The following is an 8,725-nucleotide window of genomic DNA, read 5'->3' as shown; positions in this document are numbered from 1 at the left end:
ACAACAGAGAACATTCAGCCTTTGATTTGGGGGCTTGGCTTATTTCACTTAGCACAATAGTCTCCAAATCCATCCATTCACTGGCAAAAGTCATAAAGTTATTCTTTTTTATGGATGGATAACATTCCATTGTCACACATAGTTTTGAAGAAGACACTAGAGCTACTTGTCTTATGTCCCTGAAACTAAGCCTCTATTATGAACATCCCGGAAACACCCAGTGGCTCCCTGTTCCCAATGCCCCCATCAAGTTACAAAGCATTTGTGTCTACAGTTTTGGTCTTGGGCCAAGGGCCTTGTGGGCTACTGACTGCCTCTCTATCTCAGTAGTACAGCCCTGGTTGGCATACGTATACATTCAGCAAACATGCAGGAGTCACTTCAAGAAGTTAGGGATGTAGCGTATGTAAGAGACATCTTCATCAGGGATCACTTAGTTGCAAGAAACAGAACCCCCAGCACAACCCCTTCAGGGTTTAACTGAAGGGCTATTGGAGAAACTCAAGGAAATACTGAAAAGGAACTGAAAGTAATTTTCACAGAAGCTGAAAAGTCATTCCCAGCTTTTCTCTCCTATTTCTGGGTAGCATCATCATGTCTCCAGGTCTTTCTGTAGAATGGCTCCATGTTGGGACTGTGGTTCTATCTAATCCATAACTTCCTTAGGCCTCCCTAGGCCAGGCTGACTCAGTTCTGACTCCACAGGGCCTCCCCCTCTCAATCTCACAGTTTACCAACTCATTCTCTTGGAGTTTTAAGAATCAATTGAAATCAATTGGAAGAATTTACTTGATAAAGGAACTGATCAAATAAGGTCATCTGTCCCAGCCTGATCTAATCAACATGAGACAGAGCACTGCCCCTTCCAGAAACTTGGGAGTCCTATCAGATAAATAAGTAGAGTATGTGGGCAGAAACACAAACTCACTGGCATATCCACTGCAGGCTGGTCCCAGCTCTCTAAAACCACAGTCCATTGGGAAAGCTTGCCCTCCCACAAGGAAATAAGAGCAACTCCTATTTCCCAGAGAGTAATAATGAATCCAAAGGAGAGTGACCTATGGCAGCTCAGAAACCCAGCAGGGCCCCAGTGAGAGCAATCTGCCCAACTTCATACAGACCCATCCTGTGTCTCCCCATGACTGACTGAGGTTCACTCCACCTGAGCCTATAACCCAAAACAATCTTCCACCTTATCATCAGAACCTCCTGCTAGACTCTTTTGTGAGCAGAACACAAGATCAGAGGCAGTTTTATGATCCAGATAAACCAACACCATCCCTGTTCTACAGAGCTTCCGTGCCAAGGTAGACCATACTGGTGGTCTAAAAGCATCTGAGATATTGCAGTGCAAACATACATAATGGGAAAAGGAATAAAAGAAAAAAAATAGTCCCACAGTGGTAGAAAGAGGAATGGACTAGAAATGAAGAAACCTGACCCTGAAGCTAGTGTACCAAGTGAAGGTGGACAAATCACCTCTTCTTTCTACAGCAGAGCTAGCCTTCCAACTCTACCCTTCTTTGGTGGGGGGTTACCTTGGACAGGGGGCATGGGGTATGTCAAAGGGAAATGGCTCATGCTTTCCCTTTACTTAATAAAAAAAAAGATTCTCTGGATGGGGCTGGTCCCCAGATATGTTTAAAAGAGGAGAGAGAGAGGGTAATAGAGAACAGAGATCTAAAACTAGAAAGAGTTCTCAGGCCTGGCATCACTTGGGAGAAGGCTCTCAATCTTCCCACCCAGTAAACTGGCCAGCAGGGTCCATTTTCCTATGGACTCAGAGGTGGTCCTTCTTCCATTCCATGCGGTTGCTGATCTGAGCACTGTGATGCCAGCTGACCAGACTGATCCTCTACCAGAGCCCCCAACTCCTAGCACTCTTCATACCTCTACTGAGTTTAGAATCAGGGCGAGGCTGAGTTGTGAACCTCATTTATTGACATATAAAATCCAAAGGTTTGTTTCCCCAAGTTTCTGCTGCATCTGATTTCAAAATAATGACTCCAGTCACTGAAAAACATGTCTGACCACTTGGTCACCGCCTTTGAAAGAATTGATATGCTTTAAAGCATTTGTTTATTTAATATTTCCAAATTAAATTTAGAATTTTTATAGCAATGCTATTAAATATGTCACCTATTTTGAACTGTATGTAAAAGTGTTTATAAGTGTGCATTTCCAAGTATTTATTTAATCTTCTAAATTAACCTTTGAATTTCTGCAAAGTACCTCATTAAGCATGTCACCTCTTCTTCTCAACACAGTGCATAAAGATATTCATGAGAACTGCATTGTTTTCAGCATTTATCTACTTAATCAGAAATGGATATGTATTTATATACATTTATTTAATTAATTGGGGGTTTTCAATTTTCAAGAAAGATAAAAATGGCTAACCAAATGTTAGAACTCTGAGAAACCACAGAGGAATCACTTATCCAACTTTAGAGTAGCAATCAAATCAACTCTAATGCGTAATGAAACAGTCATGGTGAAGATGAGCAGAAGCCTGAGGGTAGAAGAAAAAGACTAGAAATAGAAAGAAAGAAAATGCTGCAAAACAAAGACACAGGGATATTCCAGGTATAAATCATTGACAAACTACAGTCAGCACCATGGAGCCCCAGGGAGGAAATACGTAACAAATACAAGCATCACAGTGAGCTGGGACACTCTTCACCTCTCACTCGCCATATTGCTCTCCATACTCAAAAGAACAGGTTGCTGGGGTTTTTTTACTGATCTGCTAGCAGCCCCAGAGAAAGACTTTTGACAGAACTTCAAATCCTAGAGAATGATAGGCTCTGTCAAAAGTTTGATCATTGGCCTCATTAAAAGTTATATTTGAGGAGAATAAGATTAACTGTTAACAATGAAATGGATGGGAAAATGTGATTTTATTAATAGCAAAGTAAGATCTGCTGGGATGAGGTGTATTGCACTGGGAATAGCTCATTTCCAATCAGCCCCTGCCCTTGGGGCTATTCACTATTCTTTGGGTCATCTGGGAGTCATCCTGATCCATGCTTCAGGCACTCACTAGATTTGGAGAAAGAACAGTCTGGCATGATGCCCAGAGTGTTGGCATTATATACCATATTGAATGTGGTGATTTAGACACCTGGCTAATTAGTTTTCCCAAATACATATACACACACACAACTCTGGCAACCTGAGTTCTTGCTCTTCTCCCTATCAGGAGATCCCATCCCATTTGCACTCAAGGTAGGCCTTGTCGGGATCCAAGGACTTGAGTAGTTGGAGAACTGTTGACTTTGAGTATCAACAGACCTTATCAAGTAGATTTCCCCCACCCTAACACTTAAAAGAGATGTGAAGAAATAAACACAACACTCCCTAAGTACAAGCAGATCTTAATAAAACCTCATACTGTTTTTCAGGACAGAAAGATATTACAATAATTCACAGTTTCCCCATGAATAATGGTGAATTATTTAAGATCAGGGGGCTACAAACTTTTGGCCACAGGCTAAAAGCAACTTAGCCCACTGAAACATTTCTTTTGCTCGGCATAACATTTTCTAAATATTTGAATTTTTGGTCACCTTGAAAATGAACCTGACTTTACACTAAAAGAACAAGATCTGGGCTTCTAGTTAGGATGAACAAGGATATGAAACATGTCATTCCAACAATAACAATGACAAAACTTCAGATAAACTGTAAAATAATATTATGTAAGCCCACCAGAGAACTGAGGATGCAGAGAAATCTAAATGAACTAGATCCTAGAGAGAGAGACAAGCCTTTTATAAGTGAATAGAGACCAGTGGCTATTTTCATTCTTCAGTATATGGGCAGGCTGAGAAGAAAACCTGCAATAAATAGAGATATTTTACTGAATTAAAAAGAATTAAGATTCACTTGTAATGACAATAAAAGCTGGAATGACAGACTGGATTGTGATTGAGCCCTCAAAGTAAAGACAATGCTCACCAGTGATAATTCTCCCTCACAGGACTTTTAATGAATATGCAGTAGCATGCTGACCTGAACTGAAAGCAGAGCAAGACACCTCCCATAGAATAAGAATCTGGAAGCAGGAAAGGACTGAGAGAGAAAGGTCTTTTGTCATTTTATATTCAGATTACAAGGGAGAGGTCTGATTCCATCCTCAACACATTTAGAATCAATGAAACAGTTATTTTTGCTGCTAGAAGAAGAAAGAACATGATCTTTCTGAGGGTAAATATTGTTTACTTCAGGTTTTGACTGTTCTTTTACGTAACACATCTAGCTTGTGCTAAAATTCCAATTAATGCAATGAAAAATGGCACCTATAATCAAGAGACAAATAGCCAAGAGAAGCAGACCTACAAGTGACCCAAATAATGAAATTAAAAGACAGGAACTTTGAAATAGCAATTACAATGTCTTTAAAAAGTTAGTGGAAAGCATAAATGTAATAGACAAAAAGAAAATTTCATAAGAGAAACAGAAACTTTAAAGAAGAAAATTTCAAGCCAGATAGATAGATATCTTAAATATATATAGATAGGTAGATATCCGAAGTGTATGTATGCATATATATGTGTGGGTGTATATATGAAATGTATCTCAAGTATACACACACATTTCTGAAATGTGTGTGTGTGTGTGTGTGTGTGTGTGTGTGTAAATGAAGAAGCAACTTTGATTGAACTGGGCAAAGTAAATGAAAGGATCAGTAAACTCAAAATTAGGGCAATTAAAAAAACAGCAAAACTGAAGCATGAAAAGGAAAAAAAGAATTGAAAAACAAACGCAGCATCAGAGTGCTATAGAGGGGGAAAAATCAGTTAAATATAAATGAGAGTCCAAGAAGAAGGGAATAAAGAACTGGGGCAAAAGAAGCATTTAAGCAAGGAACACACCTCTTATTCCAGTTACTAAAGAGGCTAAGACAGAAGGATTACAAGTTTGAGGCCTTCAGTAACATAGCATGACCTTGAAAAGGTTGGGGGATGTAGGTCAGTGTCAGAATGCTTGCCTAGCATATGTAAGACTCAGGATTTGATCCCCAATATCACATACACACAAAAAAATTGAAGGATGATGACCCAGAATTTTCAAAATTTTATAAAGCATATCAACCCAAAATCAAAGAAGCTATCCAAAGAATACTGTATCTAAGCACATTAATGCCAAACAACTAAAAACCAAAGATGATGAGAAAATCTTAATATCAGGCGGAGAAAAAGAGAGACATTAAATTTAGAGAAAGAACCATAAGATTTACAGATTTATAGTTAACTTCTCAATGGAATTCAGCAAGTAATGAAAAACACTGTTTAGATGATGAAAGAAAAACTGTCAGTCTGTAATTCTATATACTATGAAAACATAATTGAAAATGAAAACATCTTTAAAAAAAAAGACATCTTAAAAAAAAAAAAAAAGGTATTCATTGCCAGCAGACTGAACTAAAAGGAAGCTCTCTGGACTGAAGAAGAGATGGAGGCCTGGATTTTTTGTGTGAGTGTGTGCATTTTTTTTTTTTTTTTTGGTGGAGGCACTGAGTATTTAACCCGGGGGGGGGGGGGGGGGACCAACCCCTGAGCACATCCCCAGCCTTATTTATTTATTTATTTATTTATTTAGGGTACCAGGGATTATCCCCGGTCCTTTTTGTATTTTATAAAGAGAGAGAGTCTGAGTTGCTTAGCGTCTCACCATTGCTAAGGCTGGCATTGAACTCACCATCCTCCTGTCTCAGCTTCTCGAGCTACTGGGATTTTCAGGTGTGTGCCACCACACCCTGTGGAGGTTTGCATCTTCAAGGAATGAAGAATACAGGAAAAGGGCAAATGTTTGCAGTGTGTGTGCATATATGTAATGTTATTTAAAGCAAAAAATAATAATAACTTTGAAGTGTGGAGTTAATATCTTATCTAGATGAAAAATAGCACAAATAGTAGGAGAATAAGCAAAAGGAATCATACTCTGTACAATTTTTACATTGACCTGAGGTGCAGCACAGTGACAGAGTGCTTGCCTAGCATGCATAAGGCCCTGGGTTTATTCCCCAGCACTAAAAAAAGTAAAAAATATAAATAAATACATATATACATACATATGTACATACATACTTACATGTTTTGTTAAATGGTATTATATTAATCAGTACTAATTACATAGTGTTATGGCTTGGATCTTAAACGTCCCTCAAAAGCCCATATGCTAAAGGCTTTACCACCAGCCTGTGGCACTTATTAAGAGGTGGTGAAACCTTTAGGAGATGGGACCTTGGTGGAAAGAAGTTAGATCATTGGGGACATGTCCTTGATGGGGATATTGGGACCTCTCCACTTCTTCTCTCTTTGCTTTCTGGCCTTCATGAGTATACAGCCTCCTCTGCCACACCCTTTCACCAAAGCAACAGAACCAAATGACCATGGTCAAAAACTCTGAAACTGTAAGCCAAATAAATCTTCCCTCCTTATAATATGGTTATCTCAGGTATTTTGTCACAGCAATGGAAAGCTAACACATATGATTTGTTAAATGTGGAAAGTTAAGAATACTATAATTTCTATAATAAACACCCAAAATGATATAAAGAAGTATAGTGTGTAAGTCAACAAATTAAATAGAATAAAAAATGCTTGATTAATTCAAAAGAAGGCCAGAAATGAAGAATAAATACATAAAAAGAGATGGAACACATAGTAAAAGGGCAAACATAAACCCAATCCTATCTTCAACTATACTCATTGTAAATACACCAGATCCTTAAATTCTTAAAAAGAGAGAGATTGATTGATCATTTGGATAAATAAGCTCAAATTACACTGTTTGCAAGAGAGAAACTTTTTAAGTATAAGGATACAGTTTGAAAGTAAACAGATGAAAGAAGATATATAAACGCTAATCAGAAGAAGGTTAATATAGCTATATTTGTCCATATCAGACAAATAAGCCTCAAGATAAGGAGTATTACTACAAGTAAAGAGGGTACATTATAATGACCAGGAAGACTTAAGAATCATAAATGCATATGAACCTAATAACAGAGTTTCAAACTACATGAAGCAAAAACTAGCAGGAAGAAATATACAGATCTACTACCACAACTAAAGATTTTAACATAACCTTCCCAATAATGGATAAAACAACTAACCAAAAAAATCAAGAAGTATATAGAAGATTTGAGTACTGTCAATACAACTATCAATACAACTATTTTATCTAATTGATATTTATAGAAAACAATATTTAACAACTCCAGAATATAATTTTTGTCAAATCATATGGAATAGTCACCAAAATAGTCCACATAAAGCAAATCTTGATAAATCTCAAAGGACTAAAATTATAAAGAGTACTTACTTTGACCACATGGATCAAAATAAAATCACTAACAACAAAAAAAAACACTAAATATAACCTAAACAAAATAAATGTATATAACACATAGGTAATAAAAAAATAAGAAGAGGGCATCAAATTGAAAAGAAAAAAGGAGGGCAAGGAATTGAAAAGGGAAATGTTTTATTTTGCTTTGTTTGCAGTGCTGGGGTTCAAACTCAAGGCCTCATACAGGCTCCACAAGAGCTTTTCCAATGGAAAGGGGAAGCACTGGGGAGTGATAGTGGGCAAATTATTTTGTAATATTGTGTGCATGTATGAACGTGTAACAACAAATCCCAGCATTATATACAACTATAATATGCACCAATAAAAAAAATGGAAAAAATTGCTCTTCCACTGAGCCACACTCCCAGCCCTTAAATGAAAACTTTACAGAATATTCTGAATAAATATGATTGATATCACCATTCATCAGGAAAATGTAAATTAAAATCACAATGAGGTAAGCTACCTACCCATGAGAATGGCCTAAAGTGGCAGATGAAGATGTGCAGCCACTAGAATTCTCATATGTGGCTGGAGACAAGGTAAAATGACATAACCTTTATGGAAAACTATTTCTAATAAAGTTACACAGACCTCCCCATAGCCCAGCAATACCCTCTCATGCATATGTATATGATGTAAACTGAGTGCACATATCCAAAAAAAAGAAACATGATGGTTCTTGGTAGCTTTGTTCACAATAGCCCACAAGTGAAAACTATCCAAATATTCAATAAGAGCATAAGTAAGCAAATTTGGGCATTTGGTCCCACTCAGCAATAAAAAGGAATAATGGCGCATACAACACAGATTGGTGGCTACTGTGATGCCCTTGCTCAGGACTCCAAGCCTAACCGGTTCACCAAGGTAGTTGTATGTGGGTAGTGTGGAGCCAGATAGGCAGCAGAAATGAATGCTGTACATGCAACATGGATAAATCTCAAGAATATTATATTGAACAAGAGAAGCTGTACAAATTATATGATTTTAGTTCTGGGAAGTTCAAGATCAAACAGTTTATTGCTACAAAAGTCAATGATTATCTTTGGTAGGACAGGAGTACCTATTGACTAGAAAGGAGCACCAGAAAACTTCCTAGGTGATGGAAATATACCAGATTTTTCTATGGATGAAGGTTACATATGTAAAATATACATATATATGTGAAAATTTATTGTGATTTGTGTGTATTATACATAAATTGTACCTCAAAATAAAACTCCACATGTATCTGATTTCTTTTTGAAAACATGAGAAAACCTGGCAATGCAGGGTCCTTATTCCTCATGGCCACAATAGGCTGGGGGAATGCACAAGCCACTTTTTTCACATCATGCCTTATTGTTCATCTCTGGCTATCACATTC

The sequence above is a fragment of the Urocitellus parryii genome, chromosome 6, assembly GCF_045843805.1.
Source record: "Urocitellus parryii isolate mUroPar1 chromosome 6, mUroPar1.hap1, whole genome shotgun sequence".
Classification (NCBI taxonomy): Eukaryota; Metazoa; Chordata; class Mammalia; order Rodentia; family Sciuridae; genus Urocitellus; species Urocitellus parryii.
Note: the sequence above shows the minus strand (reverse complement) of the source record.